Genomic DNA, 22,111 nt, shown 5'->3' with positions numbered 1-22,111 from the left:
AAAGCAAGTCACACAGATCCTTTGGTTTCCAAGTGCATATTAACGTTATTTACACTATAGTGCATTCTATTAAATGTGCAATAGCATCATGATGAAAACAATTTACATACCTTAATTTTAAAATATTGCAAAAAAAAAAAATCTAACAATCATTTGAGCCTTCAGCAAGTCATAATTTTTTTGCTGGTGGAAAGCCTTGCCTCAACGTTGATGGCTGCTGACAGATCAGGATGGTAGCTGCTGAAGGTTGGGGTGGCTGTGGCAATTTCTTAAAATAAGACAATAAAGTTTTCTGCATCAATGGACTCTTCCTTTCATGAAAAATTTCTTTGTAGCATTCAGTGTTATTCCAGCATTTTACCCACAGTATAACTTTTTCCAAAACTGGAGTCAACCCTCTCAAACCCTGTGACTGCTTTTTTTTTTTTAATTTTTAATTTAAATTCAGGGGTACATGTGCAGGATTGTTAAACAGGTAAACTTGTGTCATAGGGGTCTGTTGTACAGATTACTTCATCACCCAGGTATTAAGGCTAGTATCGATTAGTTGTTTTTCCTGATCCTCTCCCTCCTCCCACCTTCCACTCTCTGATAGCCCCCAGTGTGTTTTGTTCCCCTTAATGTGTTCATGTGTTCTCATCATTTAGTTACCACTTTTAAGACAGAACATGTGGTATTTGGTTTTCTGTTCCTGTGTTAGTTTGCTAAGGATAATGGTCTCCCAGTCCACCCATGTCCCTGAAAAAGACAGGATCTCATTCTTTTTTATGGCTGTACAGTATCCTATGGTGTATATCTACCACATTTTCTTTATGCAGTCTAACATTGATGGGCATTTAGGTTGATTCCATGTCTTTGCTATTGTAAATAGTGTTGCAATGAACATATGCATGCATGTGTCTTTGTAATAGAATGATTTATATTCCTTTGGGTATATACCCAGTAATGGGACTGCTGGTTCCAGTGGTGTTCCTTTCTTTAAGTCTTTGAGGAATCGCCACACTGTCTTCACAATGGCTGCTGCTATATCAACTAAGTTAATGCAACATTCTAAATTCCTTGTTGTCATGTCAACAATGATCACAGCATCCTCAAGAAACCATTTTCTTTGCTCATCCATAAGAACTCCTCATCCATTCAAGTTTTATCATAAGATTGCATCTGTTTGAGATACAGACCAATGGAGAAGAACAGAGGCCTCAGAAATAACACCACAAATCTACAACCATCTGATCTTTGACAAACCCGACAAAAACAAGAAATGGGGAAAGGATTCCCTATTTAATAAATGGTGCTGAGAAAACTGGCTAGCCATATGTAGAAAGCTGAAACTGGATCGCTTCCTTACACCTTATACAAAAATTAATTCAAGTTGGATTAAAGACTTACATGTTAGACCTAAAACCATAAAAACCCTAGAAGAAAACCTAAGCAATACCATTCAGGACATAGGCATGGGCAAGGACTTCATGACTAAAACACCAAAAGCAATGGCAACAAAAGCCAAAATAGACATATGGGATCTAATTAAACAAAAGAGCTTCTGCACAGCAAAAGAAACTACCATCGGAGTGAACAGGCAACCTACAGAATGGGAGAAATTTTTTGCAATCTACCCATCTGAAAAAGGGATAATGTCCAGAATCTACAAAGAACTTAAACAAATTTACAAGAAAAAAACAAACAACCACATCAAACAATGGGCAAAGGATATGAACAGACACTTCTCAAAAGAAGACATTTATGCAGCCAACAGACACATGAAGAAATGATCATCATCACAGTTCATCAGAGAAATGCAAATCAAAACCACAATGAGATACTATCTCACACCAGTTAGAATGGCGATCATTAAAAAGTCAGGAAACAACAGGTGCTGGAGAGGATGTGGAGAAATAGGAACACTATTACACTGTTGGTTGGAGTGTAAACTTGTTCAACCATTGTGGAAGACAGTGTGGCGATTCCTCAAGGATCTAGAGGTAGAAATACCATTTGGCCCAGCAATCCCATTACTGGGTATATACCCAAAGGATTATAAATCATGCTACTATAAACACACATGCACACATATGTTTATAGCAACACTATTCACAATAGTAAAGACTTGGAACCAACCCAAATGTCCAACAACGATAGACTGGATTAAGAAAATGTGGCACATATACACCAAGGAATACTATGCAGCCATAAAAAGGATGAGTTCATGTCTTTTGTAGGGACATGGATGAAGCTGGAAACCATCATTCTGAGCAAACTATCACAAGGACAGAAAACCAAAGAGCACATGTTCTCACTCATAGGTGGGAATTGAACAATGAGAACACTTGGACAAAGGGTGGGGAGCGTCACACACTGGGGCCTGTTGGGAGAGGGGGATGGAGGGCGGAGGCAGGGATAGTATTGGGAGAAATACCTAATGTAAATGATGGGTAGATGGGTACAGCAGGCCAGCATGGCACATGTATACCTATGTAACGAGCCTGCATGTTGTGCACATGTACCCTAGAACTTAAAGTATACATATATATACATATATATATGTATATATATACATATAAAGATTGCATCTGTTCCATTATACCTTCAAGCTCCACTTTAATTGTAGTTCTCTTGCTATTTCCACAACATCTGCAGTTACTTTCTCCACTGAAGTCTTGAACCCCACAAACTCATCCAAGAGGGTTGGAATCAACTTCTTCCAACTCCTGTTAATGTTGATATTTTCACCTCCCATAAATCACAAATGTTCCTAATGGCATGTAAAATGGTGAGCTTTTTCCAGGTTTTCAATTTATTTTGCCAGATTCGTCAGAAGAATCACTATCCAGGGCAGCAATAGCCTTGCAAAAATGTATTCTTGAATGATAAGATTAAAAGTTAAAATCCCTCCTTGATCTATGGGCTATAGCACAGATGTTGTATTTAGCAGTCATGAATACAACACTAATCTTGTACATCTCCATCAGAACTCTTGGGTGACTAGATACATTGTCAATTAGCAGTAGTATTTTGAGAGGAATCATTTTTTCTGGGCAGTAGCTCTCCACAATGTTTGGTAAACCATGCTATAAATAGATGCGCTGTCATCAAGGCTTTGTTGTTCCATTTACAGAGCACAGGCAGAGTAGATTTACCATAATTCTTAAGGGTCCTAGAATTTTTGGAATAGTAAATGAGCACTGGCTCCCACTTAACATTACAAGCTGCATTAGCCCCTAACAGCAGTGTCAGTCTGTCCTTTGAAGCTTCAAAGTCAGGCATTGACTTCTCCCTAGCTGTAAAAGTTCTAGAGAGCATCCTCTTCCAATACAATGCTTTTCTGTCTAAAATTAAAATATGTTATTAGTGTAGCTACCTTCATCCATTATATTAGCGAGATCTTCTGGTTAACTTGCTGCAGTTTTTACATCAGCACTTGCTGCTTCACCTTGCATTATTATGCTATGAACATGACTTTCATCCTTAAACCTCATGAACCAATCTCTGTTAGCTTCCAACTTTTCTTCTGTCACTTCCTTACATCCAGACCATTAAAACTGTCTCCATATTGGCAATAAGGCTGTTTTGCTTTCTTATCATTTGTGTGTTTAATGGAGTAGCACTTTTAATTTTCTTTAGTAACTTTACCTCTACACCCACAATTTGGCTATCTGGCACAAGAAGACTAGCTTTGAGCCTTTTTTTGGCTTTTGACATGCCTTCCTCATTAAGCCTAATCAATTATAGCTTTTTATTTAAAGTGAGAGATGTGACACTCTTCCTTTCACTAGAACACTTAAAGGCCACTGTAGGGTAATTAATTGGCCTAATTTCAATAGTGTTGTGTCTCAGGGAATAGGCAGCCCCAAGGAGAGGAAGAAAGAAAGGTGAACAGCCAGATGGTAGAGTAGTCAGAATACACACAACGGTTATGGATTAAGTTTACCATCTTTGATGAACATGGTTCATAACACCCCAAACAATTACAACATAATTTCAAAGATGACTGATCACAGATCACCTAACAGATATGATAATAATAAAAGTTTTTAAACACTGCAAGAATTACACCAAGTAAACACATTCTATTGAAAAATTGAGCCAACACACTGGCTCTATGCAAGATTGCCACAACCTTCAGTTTGTAAAAAAAAAAAAAAAAAAAAAATGCAGTATCCAAGCAGCACAATTAAGTGAGCACAAAGAAATGAGATATGTCTATAATTAATATACTTGCTGCAATAAAAAGGGGAGACATGTCCAGCATGTTTCCATTATACATGTATCCTCTATACATGGTGTCATGTAAACTATGTTTCTCATAGTGATACATATCAAGCTGAAAAATCTTTAATATTTACTCTGAAATAGAAAAACTTAAATTACAGTGCTTTAGGTTTTCTAGAAGCTAAACATATCATTATTGCCTATAAAAGTATGGTACCACACCCAGAAGCCCCAGAACAAATCAAATTATTTCAGTAGTAAAAATTTGACAAAAGTCAAAGTTTAAACACAAAATTGGAAAAATTCTGGAACAAGTGACATCTAGTTACCCAGTTTTCCTAATACATTAATTGATATGAACATTATCTTTATTTTTTATTTATTTATTTATTTTTATTTATTATTATACTTTAGGTTTTAGGGTACATGTGCACAATGTGCAGGTTTGTTACATATGTATCCATGTGCCCTGTTGGTTTGCTGCACCCATTAACTCGTCATTTAGCATTAGGTATATCTCCTAATGCTGTCCCTCCCTCCTCCCCCCACCCCACAACAGTCCCCGGAGTGTGATATTCCCCTTCCTGTGTCCATGAGTTCTCATTGTTCAATTCCCACCTATGAGTGAGAACATGAAGTGTTTGGTTTTTTGTCCTTGCGATAGTTTACTGAGAATGATGCTTTCCAGTTTCATCCATGTCCCTACAAAGGACATGAACTCATCATTTTTTATGGCTGCATAGTATTCCATGGTGTATATGTGCCACATTTTCTTAATCCAGTCTATCGTTCTTGGACATTTGGGTTGGTTCCAAGTCTTTGCTATTGTGAATAGTGCCGCAATAAACATAGGTGTGCATGTTTCTTTATAGTAGCATGATTTATAGTCCTTTGGGTATATACCCAGTAATGGGATGGCTGGGTCAAATGGTATTTCTAGTTCTAGATCCCTGAGGAATCGCCACACTGACTTCCACAATGGTTGAACTAGTTTACAGTCCCACCAACAGTGTAAAAGTGTTCCTATTTCTCCACACCCTCTCCAGCACCTGTTGTTTCCTGACTTTTTAATGATGGCCATTCTGACTGGTGTGAGTTGGTATCTCATTGTGGTTTTGATTTGCATTTCCTGATGGCCAGTGATGATGAGCATTTTTGCATGTGTTTTTTGGCTGCATAAATGTCTTCTTTTGAGAAGTGTCTGTTCATGTCCTTTGCCCACTTTTTGATGGGGTTGTTTGTTTTTTCTTGTCAATTTGTTTGAGTTCATTGTAGATTCTGGATATCAGCCCTTTGTCAGATGAGTAGGTTGCGAAAATTTTCTCCCATTTTGTAGGTTGCCTGTTCACTCTGATGGTAGTTTCTTTTGCTGTGCAGAAGCTCCTTAGTTTAATCAGATCCCATTTGTCAATTTTGGCTTGTGTTGCCGTTGCTTTTGGTGTTTTAGACATGAAGTCCTTGCCCACGCCTATGTCCTGAATGGTATTGCCTAGGTTTTCTTCTAGGGTTTTTATGGTTTTAGGTCTAACATGTAAGTCTTTAATTCATCTTGAAATAATTTTTGTATAAGGTGTAAGGAAGGGATCCAGTTTCAGCTTTCTACATATGGCTAGCCAGTTTTCCCAGCACCATTTATTAAATAGGGAATCCTTTCCCCATTTCTTGTTTTTGTCAGGTTTGTCAAAGATCAGATAGTTGTAGATATGAGGCATTATTTCTGAGGGCTCTGTTCTGTTCCATTGATGTATGTCTCTGTTTTGGTACCAGTACCATGCTCTTTTGCTTACTGTAGCCTTGTAGTATAGTTTGAAGTCAGGTAGCGTGATGCCTCCAGCTTTGTTCTTTTGGCTTAGGATTGACTTGGCCATGCAGGCTCTTTTTTGGTTCCATATGAACTTGAAAGTAGTTTTTTCCAATTCTGTGAAGAAAGTCATTGGTAGCTTGATGGGGATGGCATTGAATCTATAAATTACCTTGGGCAGTATGGCCATTTTCACGATATTGATTCTTCCAATCCATGAGCATGGAATGTTCTTCCATTTGTTTGTATCCTCTTTTATTTCACTGGGCAGTGGTTTGTAGTTCTCCTTGAAGAGGTCCTTCACATCCCTTGTAAGTTGGATTCTTAGGTGTTTTATTCTCTTTGGAGCAATTGTGAATGGAGTTCACTCATGAGTTGGCTCTCTGTTTGTCTGTGATTGGTGTACAAGAATGCTTGTGATTTGTGTACATTGATTTTGTATCCTGAGACTTTGCTGAAGTTGCTAATCAGCTTAAGGAGATTTTGGGCTGAGACAATGGGGTTTTCTAGATATACAATCATGTCATCTGCAAACAGGGACAATTTGACTTCCTCTTTTCCTAATTGAATACCCTTTATTGCCTTCTCCTGCCTGATTGCCCTGGCCAGAACTTCCAGCACTATGTTGAATAGGAGAGGTGAGAGAGGGCATCCCTGTCTTGTGCCAGATTTCAAAGGGAATGCTTCCAGTTTTTGCCCATTCAGTATGATATTGGCTGTGGGTTTGTCATAGATAGCTCTTATTATTTTGAGATACGTCCCATCAATACCTGATTTATTGAGAGTTTTTAGCATGAAGGGTTGTTGAATTTTGTCAAAGACCTTTTCTGCATCTATTGAGATAATCATGTGGTTTTTGTCTTTGGTTCTGTTTATATGCTGGATTACATTTATTGATTTGCGTATGTTGAACCAGCCTTGCATCCCAGGGATGAAGCCCACTTGATCATGGTGGATAAGCTTTTTGATGTGCTGCTGGATTCGGTTTGCCAGTATTTTATCGAGGATTTTTGCATCAATGTTCATCAAGGATATTGGTCTGAAATTCTCTTCTTTGGTTGTGTCTCTGCCAGGCTTTGGTATCAGGATGATGCTGGCCTCATAAAATGTGTTAGGGAGGATTCCCTCTTTTTCTATCGATTGGAATAGTTTCAGAAGGAATGGTACCAGTTCCTCCTTGTACCTCTGGGAGAATTCGGCTGTGAATCCATCAGGTCCTGGACTGTTTTTGGTTGGTAAGCTATTGATGATTGCCACAATTTCAGAGCCTGTTATTGGTCTATTCAGAGATTCAATTTCTTCCTGGTTTAGTCTTGGGAGGGTGTATTTGTCGAGGAATTTATCCATTTCTTCTAGATTTTCTAGTTTATTTGCATAGAGGTGTTTGTAGTATTCTCTGATGGTAGATTGTATTTCTGTGGGATCGGTGGTGATATCCCCTTTTTTGTTTTTTATTGCATCTATTTGATTCTTCTCTCTTTTCTTCTTTATTAGTCTTGCTAGTGGTCTATCAATTTTGTTGATCCTTTCAAAAAACCAGCTCCTGGATTCATTAATTTTTTGAAGGGTTTTTTGTGTCTCTAGTTCCTTCAGTTCTGCTCTGATTTTAGTTATTTCTAGCCTTCTGCTAGCTTTTGAATGTGTTTGCTCTTGCTTTTCTAGTTCTTTTTATTGTGATGTTAGGGTGTCAATTTTGGATCTTTCCATCTTTCTCTTGTGGGCATTTAGTGCCACAAATTTCCCTCTACACACTGCTTTGAACGTGTCCCAGAGATTCTGGTATGTTGTGTCTTTGTTCTTGTTGGTTTCAAAGAACATCTTTATTTCTGCCTTCATTTCATTATGTATCCAGTAGTCATTCAGGAGCAGGTTGTTCAGTTTCTATGTAGTTGAGCGGTTTTGAGTGAGTTTCTTAATCCTGAGTTCTAGTTTGATTGCACTGTGGTCTGAAAGCCAGTTTGTTATAATTTCTGTTCTTTTACATTTACTGAGGAGAACTTTACTTCCAACTATGTGGTCAATTTTGGAATAGGTATGGTGTGGTGCTGAAAAAAATGTATATTCTGTTGATTTGGGGTGGAGAGTTCTGTAGATGTCTATTAGGTCCACTTTGTGCAGAGCTGAGTTCAATTCCTGGATATCCTTGTTAACTTTCTGTCTTGTTGATCTGTCTAATGTTGACAGTGGGGTGTTAAAATCTCCCATTATTATTGTGTGGGAGTTTAAGTCCCTTTGTAGGTCACTCAGGACTTGCTTTATGAATCTGGGTGCTCCTGTGTTGGGTGCATATATATTTAGGATAGTTAGCTCTTCTTGTTGAATTGATCCCTTTACCATTATGTAATGGCCTTCTTTGTCTCTTTTGATCTTTGTTGGTTTAAAGTCTATTTTATCAGAGACTAGGATTGCAACCCCTGCCTTTTTTTGTTTTCCATTTGCTTGATAGATCTTCCTCCATCCCTTTATTTTGAGTCTATGTGTGTCTCTGCATGTGAGATGGGTTTCCTGAATACAGCACACTGATGGGTCTTGACTCCTTATCCAATTTGCCAGTCTGTTTCTTTTAATTGGAGCATTTAGCCCATTTACATTTAAAGTTAATATTGTTATGTGTGAATTTGATCCTGTCATTATGATGTTAGTTGGTTATTTTGCTCGTTAGTTGATGCAGTTTCTTCCTAGTCTCAATGGTCTTTACAATTTGGCATGTTTTTGCAGTGGCTGGTACCGGTTGTTCCTTTCCATGTTTAGTGCTTCCTTCAGGAGTTCTTTTAGGGCAGGCCTGGTGGTGGCAAAATCACGCAGCGTTTGCTTGTCTGTAAAGTATTTTATTTCTCCTTCACTTACTAAGCTTAGTTTGGCTGGATATGAAATTCTGGGTTGAAAATTATTTTCTTTAAGAATGTTGAATATCGGCCCCCACTCTCTTCTGGCTTATAGAGTTTCTGCCGAGAGATCAGCTGTTAGTCTGATGGGCTTCCCTTTGTGGGTAACCCGACGTTTCTCTCTGGCTGCCCTTAACATTTTTTCCTTCATTTCGACTTTGGTGAATCTAACAATTATGTGTCTTGGGGTTGCTCTTCTCGAGGAGTATCTTTGTGGCGTTCTCTGTATTTCCTGAATCTGAATGTTGGCCTGCCTTGCTAGATTGGGGAAGTTCTCCTGGATAACATCTTTCAGAGTGTTTTCCAACTTGGTTCCATTCTCCCCGTCACTTTCGAATGAGTAAAAAATTCAAATTGACAAAAACAATCTAGATATGAAACATTCTATATGTCATTCTACATGTCTTAAAATTCACCTTTGCTCATCTCTTTTCTACTCTGTATAACTTAAGCCTCTCATAATTTCTTTCACTCCTTTTTTTTCTCTACTAACTAATACAATTCCCTTGTTTTGCATGAAGCTGCAAGTAGTCCTAACTGCTGGTAAAATAAGTACCAGAAAATCAATTTTTCTCCCTACAAAGGTAGAAAAGCAGACACTATTCTACATCATAAAACTAGTTCTGATAACATGGTACCATTGAGAACTTTTCCAAAGTTATCAGTTTTACTCTCTAGTCCATCATGGAGACATGTATGAGAAAGCATAACTCTGTTCTGTTTCCATTTACTAAATGGTAATTGGAAGTTTCATTTGATATGAGTAACTGTTTTTAGATATGCAGAGTTCAGAGAACAATGCTGAGAGTTGTGAAAAGAATAATTTCTAAAATTTTGCAACTCTGCTTTATTGTTTCCATTATTTGTTGACTTAGCAATAATATTAATCTCTGTTTCTTAATGGTGTCAGAACCAAAAATATCCTTGGAATTTTGTTTTGCTTTTATGTATAAAATTAAAATCAAAATTTTATGTATAAAATTAAAATGTTTCTATTGGATTCATTTTTCAAATGAAGAGTTTGAGAATCTTTGTTGCATTAAAAGCAACAATAGAAAAAAACAAAAATATCTCAAGATCAATCTTACTCATACTTAAAAAAATTAAAACATTGCTAATTAAACCACCATTTTAAAATGAACAGATTATCCAAGGATATATTAATTAATACTCCCTAAGTGTTGCTTAAGGTATGGGAAAAGAAAAACTCTTCCTTTCTGGTACAAGTGTAAACTGCTGCCAAATTTTGAAGAGTAAATTAAAAATATGTAGCAAAAATCTAAAATATATGTGCCGATTGACATACTGATTTTAATTGTATTAATATTCTACATATGTACTCAAATATGTACACAAATATGTCAATGTCAATGCAAGTATGTTGATTTTCTATTTGCAATAGACTAAAAAAGGAAACAATTTAAATGCTCATCAAGAACATCAAGACAGGGACTGGCAAAATAACTGATAGCACACCCATAAATGCAACGTGGCATGTGTAACTATATGAAAGGGGATCCAACTTTAAAATGTATACATTTACAGTATGCTTCAATTTGCATAGAAATAGCATATATAATCAGTAGTAGGCAAATGAATAAAGAGTATGAATAGGCAATTCATAAAATATTAAAAAAAATAAATGGCCAATAAACGTTAAAAATACACAACTTTTCTAGGATTCAAAGAAATGTAAATTATCCCAATAGTGAGATAGTGATTTTCCCTGTTGAAGCTAGAATACATATTGTTTTAAAACAATAATTTACAGTTTTAACAAAGGAGAGACTAATACACTTAATATAAATGGGTTATAAATAGAAATAATCTTTAATATACTGTATATACTTATAGATGCATAGGCTATTCTGCAAAAAATAATGAAAAAAATCTTAGCGATTTATATCATATGCTTTACGATCATATGAAGATTGAAGAGAAATTTTTAAAATATATATCCTGTTGAATTGTTTGAATCTTGTTTTATAAAGAGAGTATGTTATTGATGTTTTAACAAATTTAGTTTTAAATAACTGATTGCCACAGTATTAACATAAATTATTAGATATAGCTTTCCCTGTGCAGTCTAAGTAGTATCATTCTAACACAAGTTGTGTAAATGCAGTTAAAGCAAAATCCAAGATGTGACAAAATCTCTGAATTTTCTTTGTAGAAATAAGAAGTGGATACTGTCTCTCTTGGCTCACTTGCTTTAGATTATATTTATTCAGATTATATAAAAATTAGGAAGGAGTTTATGACATTGCTTAATAAGGAAATCCTTTTCATTTCCCATGGCATTGATCAGAAAGAAACAAGGAGTGGCATGAAGGAATGGGTTTGATGAAAGATACACAATTTGGATCCCATGGATTCCTTGTCTTGATTGATTTTTAAAAATCTTATAAGGCAGATGTACACATCATACATGTGTAATTTCTTATTTGGACTGTAAATCTAAGTCACATGTGGTGTAGAGTGCCACAGATAAAGGAGAAAGCAGTCTCTCATCATAAAAAGGATAACAGAAGAAAGGGTAACTAGAAGAGGGCACTTTGCTGTGCTGTGCTGCAAGCAGTTACAGAGCTTGTTAGGTCAAAGTTAATCTGAGGCCTGGAGTGGAAGACTCACATGCTGTGAGCAAAACACACCTCTCAGTAAGCTCCTGAAACTTAGAAAAACTCATATTTATCATCATTCTCAGTAAACTATCGCAAGGACAAAAAAACCAAACACCGCATGTTCTCACTCATAGGTGGGAACTGAACAATGAGAACACATGGACACAGGAAGGGGAACATCACACTCCGAGGACTGTTGTGGGGTGGGGGGAGGGGGGAGGGAGAGCATTAGGAGATACACCTAATGCTAAATGACGAGTTAATGGGTGCAGCACACCAACATGGTACATGGATACATATGTAACAAACCTGCACATGGTGCACATGTACCCTAAAACTTAAAGTACAATAATAAAAAGAAAAGAAAAACTCATATTTAATGTAATTGCTAACTGGTACCATCCCAATGGGAAAATCTAAGGTTAGATTAAGAAGGAACTGATAACAGTCAACATGGCAGCAAAAAGTTAACCTATGGTAATGGGCAAATTATATTTCCTGAAATTCTTTTCAACTTTGTCTAGAGTGATTTATATAAAAATAAGTGATTTGCAAATTGATCATTAATGAAGATCTTTTTCTATTTGAAGCCCTAATACCAACTGGACATGTTTAAATTGCTCAAATCAGTTATTTTTATCTAACTCATGATTCTCAATTAGTTTTTGCCCTGTATTAGTTTTGTAGGGCTTCCATATAAACCATCATACACTGTAAGTCAATAAATTTATTTAAGTAGTTTACAGTTGGAAATTAGAAGTCCAATATCAAGATGTGGGCAGGGTTGGTGCCTTCTAATGGCTGTGACAAAGAATCTGTTCTGTGCCTCCCTCCTAGTTTCTTAGCTATAGATGATGTTCTTCATGTGCCTTCACATTGTCTTCCCTGTAATATGCATCTTTGTCTATGTCCAAATTTCCCTCTTTCATAAGGACACCAGTCATACCGGATTGGGGTCCACCTAAGAACCTCATCTTAACCTCATTATTGGCAAAGACTCTATTTCTAAATAAGTTCACATTTATAAGTACTAAAAATGAAGATTTCAAATGCCATTATTTCATTCCTTTTTACAGATAGAATGCTATCCCATGGTATATATATTTCTTTATCCACTTATCTATTGATGGGCATTTGGGCTGGTTCCATATTTTTGCAATTGCAAATTGTGCTGCTATAAACATGCATGTGCAAGTATCTTTTTTCTATAATGACTTCTTTTCCTCCGGGTAGAGAGTCAGTAGTGGAATTTCTGAATCAAATTGGAAACCATTATTTTAAGTAAAGTAACTCAAGAATGCAAAACCAAACACCATGTATTCTTACTCACAAGTGGGAACTAAGCTATGAGGGTGCAAAGGCGTAATAATGACACAACGGACATGGGGGACTTGGGGGAAAATGCGGGATGGGTGAGGAATAAAAGACTAAAATTGGGTACAGGGTATAGAGCTCGGGTGATGGGTGCACCAAAATCTCACAAAATCATCATTAAAGAACTTATGTAACCAAACACCACCTGTTCCCCTCAAAACCTATGGAAATAAAAATATAATCTGATATGGTTTGTCTGTGTCTCCACCCAAATCTCAACTTGAATTGTATCTCCTAGAATTCTCACATATTGTGGGAGGGACCCAGGGAGAGGTAATTGAATCATGGGGGCCAGTCTTTCTCATGCTATTCTCCTGATAGTGAGTAAGTCTCACAAGATCTGCTGGGTTTATCAGGGGTTTCTGCTTTTGCTTCTTCCTCATTTTCTCTTGCCACCGGCATGTAAGAAATGCCTTTCACCTCCCGCCATGATTCTGAGGCCTCCCCAGTCATGTGGAACTGTAAGTACAATTAAACCTCTTTTTCTTCTCAGTCTATGGTATGTCTTTATCAGCAGCATAAAAACGGACTAACACAAAATTAAAATAAAATTTTTAAAAAAAGAATTAGGACTTCAACATCTTTATGGTAAACACAAGTCAACCCATGTAATCTTTATGTGTTGGAAGGAAAAAACATATCCTACAAATAACATCAGTTAATTCAGTTATTTTTATCTTAGGACAAAAGAATGGCAAGAGTGAACAGTATAGCAAGCTGAAGAAGGAATAGTGGTAGATATGTGAAGTTTGCAAAGAATGGCCTAAGTTGTGAAAAACCACGACACTGGCTTAAGAAAGTCTCTTCACCTTTTTGGAATTACTGACAAACAAGGCATCTAGTCCTATTTTTCTCGTGGGAGATGCCTAAATTATTGATGGGATACTTTGGGGGAAAATGATCACCATAATCACCCTATAAAAATCTATACTACCAAAGTTAATTATATGAATAAATGGCAAACATTACATAGGGCCTTGTTAGGACAGTTAAATAATACCATTTATCTGCTTTATTAATTAATTCTAAAATTAGATAGAAAATTTTGAGATCAGATTCACTACATCAGGTACTGACAATGCACTGTGGACATAAAGACACATTGATCATTTTCTCTTCCCTCAACAAATTATAGCTTTGGTTATTCAGCCTACCTAGAACACCTGTTTTCCTACAAACAAAGGTAACTTTGAGCACTAGCTCTCAAAATATTCTGTACATTGGCACATATACAACGTGCTCCTAGCATGCACAAAACACCGCCATGAATGTGTACAAGTTATTTACAAACTGTAAAAAGAAAAATATTAGGGTAAGAACACTACATAATTCAAAATCATTACTGAGTATAATGAGAACTACATTGCTTTTAATATGTCTTATAGCTGATGTGGACAAACCAGTATATCAATATGTCAAGGCTGAGTTACTCTGGTTCAGAGAATGTGAGTGCTATTAGCAGCCCTCATGGCCTCCCATCTCCAATTCCAATATGTTAGGGAAAATCTGCATATGTTAATTCATTTAGCCAACTAAACAAATATTTTTATAATTTCCAACTATAAAATACAGAATACATATGTTATTTTATTTTGGTCATCCATTAATCAAGCAATATTTATTTAGGGCTGACTATGTTCCAGGCACTCAGTACCTGCCCTTACAGAAGTATAGGTTAGGAATACAAATAATAAACTAATAAATAAAACACAAATAGATGACAAAGATAATCTTGGTTGATAACAAAAGCTCTGAAGAAAACCAAGAGATACTACTGAGCAACTGAGTAGTCAAATGGGAGAAAAGCTATTTTAGATCAGAGCGTCGAGGAAGCTTTTCCTGACATGTGCTCTGAGATAAGAATGACAACAGAATCAGTCATGCCACTTCTATGGCAGGAGCTTCCCAGGAAAAGGAAACAGAAGAGCAAGACCACACAGTTTGAAAGAGCTAGGGATGTCAGAGAAACAGAAGCCAGTCCCACTCCTTAAACACACCTTTGCTCTTCATATATATAGAAAACATATTTTTAATAAGCACTTTATTTTTCCTATTTTCCCTTTTAATCACATGTTGAATTATAATATTTAATAACCATAAAGCATAGCCTATTAGTAACTGCTTTAAATGTTCAAACTGTAAGAATGAGCATCTAATATAAGCATATTTATTAAAAAACATTTTTGATACTGTATTTAATTCAAAATATATGTTTATTTTGCCAGAAACACTTTATTGTGTTTACAGCTGTTATATGCTACATCATTAGACTGCCGTACAGATGCTGTTTGGGTGAATCTTTAAATGGAATTATTTCTTAATGAAGAGTTAGAGCTATTTTCCTAAGCAAGGTTGTAAAATTTCTAGAAGTAAATTTCTCCTCACATTTTTGAATTGTAATGACTTATCTAAACAACAACATGCAACACCCTTAGGGTTTCAGTAAAGAATATAGTTGGCCCTTGAACAATACAAGTTTGAACTGCGCAGGCCAACTTATGTGCAGATATCCTTCCAACTCTGTCACCTCCGAGACAGAAAAACCAACCCTTCCCCTTCTTCCTCCTTCTCAGCCTATCAATGGAGGACAATGAGGATGAAGAACTTTATGCTGGTCCACTTCCGCTTAATGAATAGTAAATCTAATTTGCTTATGATTTTCTTAATAACATTGTCTTTTCTCTAGCTTACTTTAAGAATACAGCATATAATAAATTTATCATACAAAATACGTGTTAATCGACTTTACATTATTGGTAAGGCTTTTGGTCAAGAGTAGGCTATTAGTAGTTAAACTGTGGGGCAGTCACAAGTTACATGTGAATTTTCAACTGTGCAGGCAACAGCACCTCTAACCCCAGTGTCGTTCAAGGGTCATCTATAAATGTGTATGTATGTGTGCGTGTGTGTATATGCACATGCGCCTTAGTGTGGGCTGCTGTAACAAACTGCCATGTACTGGGTGACTTAGAAACAACAGAAATTTATTTCTCACATTTCTGGAGGCTGGAAGTCTGAAATCAGGGTGTCAATACAGTCAGGTTCTGGTGAGGGTCCTTTTCCAGGTTGTGGACTGGAGATCTCTTCTTATGTCCACACATGGTAGAAAGAGAGTGGGGCCTCTTACTCTTTTATAAGGACACTAGTCCTGACATGAGTGTTCTACCTGCATGATCTAATTCCCTTGCAAGGCCTCCATTCCTATCACACTGGGGTTAGGGTTTCAACATATGAATTGTGGGGTAGGGGTACAACATTCAGTCCATGGCAACGTGTGTGTGTGTGTGTGTGTGTACATGTTTCTCAAAACTCTCTTATTTTCAGTCAAGAAGTATCTCTTTTTATACACAACTACTAATAGTGGGAATGCATATACCCATGCTCTGGGTGCTCTGGACAAAGGCAATTATTCATCTGTCACTTGCTGACTATTCTCTTCTTACAGCTATATTTCAGCCCTTCAGCTTCTTTCTATAAGCCTCCATTATCATAGTTCTATCTCAGAGAAAGGCGCTCAAGTTTCCTTTCACACCAAACACCTCTGCTTATACTCTGGATCCTGTCCCAACCCTCCCTGGTCCTTGCTCCGTTCTTTACTTTTAGAATTTTCCACTTTCTTGTTTCAGTTGGCTTCTGCCTATCAGCCCATATAAAAATACTTGAGTAAAACTTTTCCACCTTTAAACAAAAACCAAAGTGATTCTTTATCCCTGAATCTTTTTTTTTTTTTTTTTTTTGAGATGGAGTCTTGCTCTGTCACCCAGGCTGGAGCACAGTGTCATGAACTCTGCTCACTGAAGCCTCCACCTCCCAGGTTCAAGCGATTCTCTGCCTCAGCCACCTGAGTAACTGGGATTACAGGCGTGTGCCATGGCGCCCAGCTAATTTTTGTATTTTCATTAGAGATGGAGTTTCGCCATGTTGGCTAGGCTGGTCTCGAACTCCTGGCCTCAAGTGATCCTCACCCGCCTCAGCTTCCCAAAGTGTTGGGATTACAGGAATGAGCCACTGTGCCTGGACTATCTCTGAGTCTTTATTGAACTAGTGCTACTTACCTCTCTCTTCTTGACACATTTCAGTAATCAGCCTGCCTTCTTCCCACAACCCATTCCCCTTACTATAGAAATGGTTGTCTTAAATGTTAATTTAATCAGGTCAAGTTGTCAGTGTCTTATTCTTGGTCCTCATTCTACCCCTGTGCTTCTTGAAAATCGCTCCTTTTGTAATGCTACTACATGCCATCTTCTCTGAGTTCGCTTATGCCACTTGGCTTGGGTTCTCTTCCATTCCCTCCTTGGCTCCCTATTTTATCCCACTATTGCTTCTCTTTGGTATATATATATATATATATTCCTGATAATTTCAGTCTCAATCATTTCTTCCATAATCGCCTAGATTCTACTTACTTCACTCTTCTCTTTTCAGCATCAGATCTAAATGTCTAGCTTTCACGTTTCAATTACAATCTTTATATATCTCTCATTTCAAAACTAAAATATAGAAGTTTGAAAATACTAGTTTCCCTCTCCTAAATTTGAAGATCCTAGAACACAGATTGTCTTTTACTCACCTGTGTACTACTGATATAACACAGTATTATCCAGTCCATGGTAAACATATATTAAACAAATTTAATATTCAAGAGATTATAGGATTTGAATTTATGATGTAAAGTATACAATTTAAATTTTTGCCTAAGGCAGATGGACACTAGCAGGTAACAAAAACTAAATAATGAACACTTTGGAAATTTACCACTATTTATTTAAAATAACTGAGGACAAAGGGAAAAGGCTTACAAAATAAAAGATATACTAAGAAGAAGAAAAAAGTCTTCTATCTGGTGAACCACATTACATTAAATACCATTCTGAGAGATCTCAGATTAAAAAAAGAGAAAGAGGGAGACTTCCCTCTTGACCTATTAAATTGTTCAACTAGGAGTCTGCCTCTATATTCTGTCTCCCCTGCTAGATCACTTGGATTTATCATCATAATTCTTTTCTTTTTAATTATCTCTGGATATGTCCTGTCTGCTATTGCAGTCATTTGAGCATACTCAAGGAACATTTAGTGCTCAGGCATGTAAAATTTGGCTTTTGAGTTAGCATCATTAAAACAACAACAATACAAAAAATGAAAACAGATATCTGTAAATAATCTCTGTCCCGAAATCTCTACAGTTCCTAAATAGCCGACTGAGTGTTTACTGTGCTGAGAAGACCCCAGTGAGGCTGCTTGTTGCAAACTATTGGAAAAGGTAGTAGCCACTGACATCTGTTTTGATAAGATAAACCTCTCCTTCTCTTGGGTCTTATCAGCAGAAACTCATCCCATTTGGAACACTGGTGTGTCTTCTACAGGACTTACCTGGAAATATTTTATGAAACCTTTCTCTTTAGCTTTCCTAAAATCTTAAAACCTCAGGACATATGACCTATTTAATAACTGAAGTCAATAGTATAAATGATATTTTCATATTCAAATATATAAAAAGTACCTTTAATACATTGTGTAATCCCTATATCTAGTATTTATTACAGAAATTTTCACTTTTGTTATTGCTTTGTAAATGTTTTATTATATTCTGTGTAGTTTCTGTTGAGGAGATGCTATTGGGAGAATAGGCATAGAAATTCCTGGAAAACTAGGCATTGTCAAATATTCTATCAGGCCTATGGTAGAAGAAACAGTCTTAATTCAAAACAAATTACCAAGATCTAACTAAAAATTAAATGCACTAGGTGTACCCCCTCCTTGATTTTATTAGAAATATAAATTTCTAAAAACACATTATTCATTAATTAATTCATTCAACAAATATTTATTGAACACCCATCATGAGCTTCTAAAATCACTGACATGAAGGTATTATTAACATTAAAAGGAGTGCTAGTAAACTTGTATTAAAAAGAGTTTTTAGAGCTGTTTCTCAATCACCATTCATTAATCATTTTATAGTTGTGAGCATCTGCATGTCATATGTATTATTATTTACTAGGATTTTTAAAAAAATCAAGTTGCTTTTACAAATATTTCTTTAAAAATTAAACTTTATAGAGTTACTAAAAATAAATAGTATTATATTATCTGAACACACTGGAAGACAGTTAATACAAAATTAAAAATGAATTAAAATGATAACATGTTGGCTCATGTATGACATAAACTCATTTCATGTGACAACAAAGTTATCAATACTACACTTTGGGAAGTTTGATCTTGGAAAATATTTGTGATATGTAACACTTCCTAGAAATAGTGTGTTTTCCCAGTACTATCAGAGTCTAAGTATCTTGATATCAGAAATCGAGTCTTACAAGTTTTCAGCTCACTTTTTCACAAACAATGGATATGCAATGAGTTGAATTATAGAATAAACATTGCACAAACCCCTTGAGTTCTACACACAGGTTTTCTTTGAAGAGTAAGTGCATCTTCCTATTAAGAGATAGTTTTATTTTAAAATAAAAGGCATCTAATATTTTATCTAAATAAAAACATGTATTCTGAAGAAAGACTGCCTTGATTTGGTAACATGCATATTTCACGGACTCTACTTTGAACATTTAACCAAGAGATTCGATGTGATTACTTCAGTAACAATTCAATTTGAAATGTCAACTATGTTCAGCATTTAAAAATTAATAGCTAAATCCCTTTAAAGATCAGGGAAATTCTGTTCTGGCTTAGAATAATTTTATAGCTTTATGAATCTCCTCGTGCATTGTTTGCATCTTTTAAATGATTCTAAATAATGCACTCTCTGTAAAGGCCCATTAGTTCAAAGAATTTTGACAGTCACAGCTTAAGGTATTAATTTTCATAGCAGATATATATTTTCTATTGGCAGCAAATTTTTCAAAACCCAAATATACTTCACCTAAATTGAGTATATACATTTTAAATATGTTAGAGCAGTAAACAACCATGAAAAAAACTGAGAATTTAATCAAGTCTTTTCTCCTTCCCATTTATTTGCTTTCTGAGAACAGTCAGTGAAGGAAGAATCCTGAAGCAGCAGTCACGATGGAGCAAATGTGGTCTGTGAAGTGCAGGAGCTTTCTCCAGAGGCAGCAATTGTGAGAAAAAGGGGAGTGGACCCTCATATGTAATTAACACATACAAATAGGAAAAGCACTGACCAGTATCACTTGGTATCAGAAGTACTCCCCACTTAAAGGACATTAATGTTAATGTCATTACCTCTAAACGGCACTAATAAGAAAAGACAGGTTTTTCTGGGTTATCAAGATCATCTCAGCAAAACCTAAATGATTTGTTCAGTTATTCATTCAAGAAATGGATATTACTGACGTACTACTATGTGTCAGGCACTGGGCCAGATATTCAGAAAATTACAGAGAACAAAAATAGTCTCTGATCTCTTGAAGCTTGCAGTTTAGTGAGGAATACAGGCTTTATCAAACACTGTGCATTAATATGTTATTATGAATTGAAGTAAATATTAGGAAGAAAGAGAAGTTGGCTCTTTAGAGCATTATGCAAGAATATAATCTTTCTAAGATTTTTGGGTGAGGGTGAGCCTCTCTGAAAATTCGACAGGAGCACACGTGTAATCATTGATCACTTTATATTATTTACCTCAAATAATAAAACTTGATATTCATATTGTCACACATGGTTCTAATAAATTGAGGATTCTATATGAACTGAGAGTTAAAGAAAAGCTGAGCTAACTCCATGACAAATTCAGTGCACAAGTTTTCTTCCTTAGATTTAGCTGTACAGTCTGAGTGTATGCAAAAATTTAGCAAGTAGATACATATTTTTATAAGATGCTGGATCCAGAACCAAGATTCTCTCATACATCACAGAATGTGGACTCTGAAATTTCCTGAGCCCTTGTCAATTGTGTGTCCACAACCATCTGAACTTGGCTTCTCTCCTACACCATTTGTAATATTTCCAAGCACCTTTTAATCCATTGTGCCAGTCATCAATTTATTGCCTCTGAACTCCAAAATCATTCTTCATTGCTTGTTTTGTAAAAATTGAGCTTGGGCATTCAATTATTTTTTTACTTACCAGCTGACATGATTTTAAGCTCTGTCAGAAGTGTATGCTGGAGAGACACTAGAAGATGAAGGGTTTTCTTTTTTTAATTATTTAACTATATTTTATGCTTCTCCTATCCTTTCTATTTTTAAATTTTATTTTAAATTCCAGAGTACATGTACAGAATGTGAAGGTTTGTTTCATAGGTAAATGTGTGCCACGGTGATTTGCTGCACTATCAACCCATCACCTAGGTACTAAGCCCAGCATGCATTAACTATTTCTTCTGATGCTCTCCCTCCCCTCTTCCCCACCACAGGCCTAAGTGTGTGTTGTTCCCCTCCCTGTGTCTATGGTCTCATTGTTCAGCTCCCACTTCTAAGTGCATTTGTTTGCTGGGGATAAACAAACTGCATTTGTTTGCTGGGCATAATGGATTCCAGCTCCATCCATGTTCCTGCAAAGGACACTATCTTGTTCCTTTTTATGGCTGCATAGTATTCCATGGTATATATGTACCACATTTTCTTTATCCAGTCTATCATTGATGGGGATTTGGGTTAATTCCATGTCTTTGCTATTGTGAATAGTGCTGCAATGAACATACACATGCATGCATCTTTATAATAGAATGATTTATATTCCATTGGGTATATATTCAATAATGGGATTGCTGAGTCAAATGATATTTCTGCTTCTAGGTCTCTGAGGAATTGCCACACTGTCTTCCACAGTGGTTTAGCTAATTTACACTCCCACCAACAGTGTATAAGCATTCCTTTTTCTCCACAACTTTGCCAGCATCTGTTGCTTTTGACTTTTTAGTAATAGCCATTCTGACTGGTATGACAGGGTATTTAATTGTGGTTTTGTTTTGCGTTTACCTAATGATCAGTGATGTTAGGCTTTTTTTCATATAGTTGTTGGCCACATGTATATCTTCTTTTGAGAAGTGTCTGTTCACATCTGTATTAGTCCGTTTTCACACTGCTGATAAAGACATACCTGAAACTGTGTAATTTACAAAGAAAAAGAAATTTAATGGACTCACAGTTCCATGTGGCTGCGGACACCTCACAATCATGGTGGAAGGTGAAAGGCACGCCTTACATGGTGGCAGGCAAGAGAGAATGAGAACCAAGCCAGAGGGGTTTCCCCTTATAAAACCATCAGATCTCGTGAGACTTATTCACCACCACGAG

The 22,111-nt window shown here is 36.3% G+C and overlaps 1 protein-coding gene and 1 long non-coding RNA gene across 5 annotated transcripts in view; one reads left to right on the top strand and one right to left on the bottom strand.

Annotated features, from left to right (window-relative positions):
- Positions 1-22,111, bottom strand: part of EPHA6 (EPH receptor A6) — a 951,077-nt gene that overhangs the window by 683,960 nt on the left and 245,006 nt on the right. The gene's annotated exons all lie outside the window — the stretch shown is intronic.
- LOC134735471 (uncharacterized) overlaps positions 1-22,111 on the top strand; it is a 97,154-nt gene that overhangs the window by 509 nt on the left and 74,534 nt on the right. The gene's annotated exons all lie outside the window — the stretch shown is intronic.

This window comes from Symphalangus syndactylus, chromosome 21 (genome assembly GCF_028878055.3).
Source record: "Symphalangus syndactylus isolate Jambi chromosome 21, NHGRI_mSymSyn1-v2.1_pri, whole genome shotgun sequence".
In the NCBI taxonomy this organism is placed as follows: domain Eukaryota; kingdom Metazoa; phylum Chordata; class Mammalia; order Primates; family Hylobatidae; genus Symphalangus; species Symphalangus syndactylus.
This window is presented reverse-complemented; position numbering and strand designations above follow the sequence as displayed.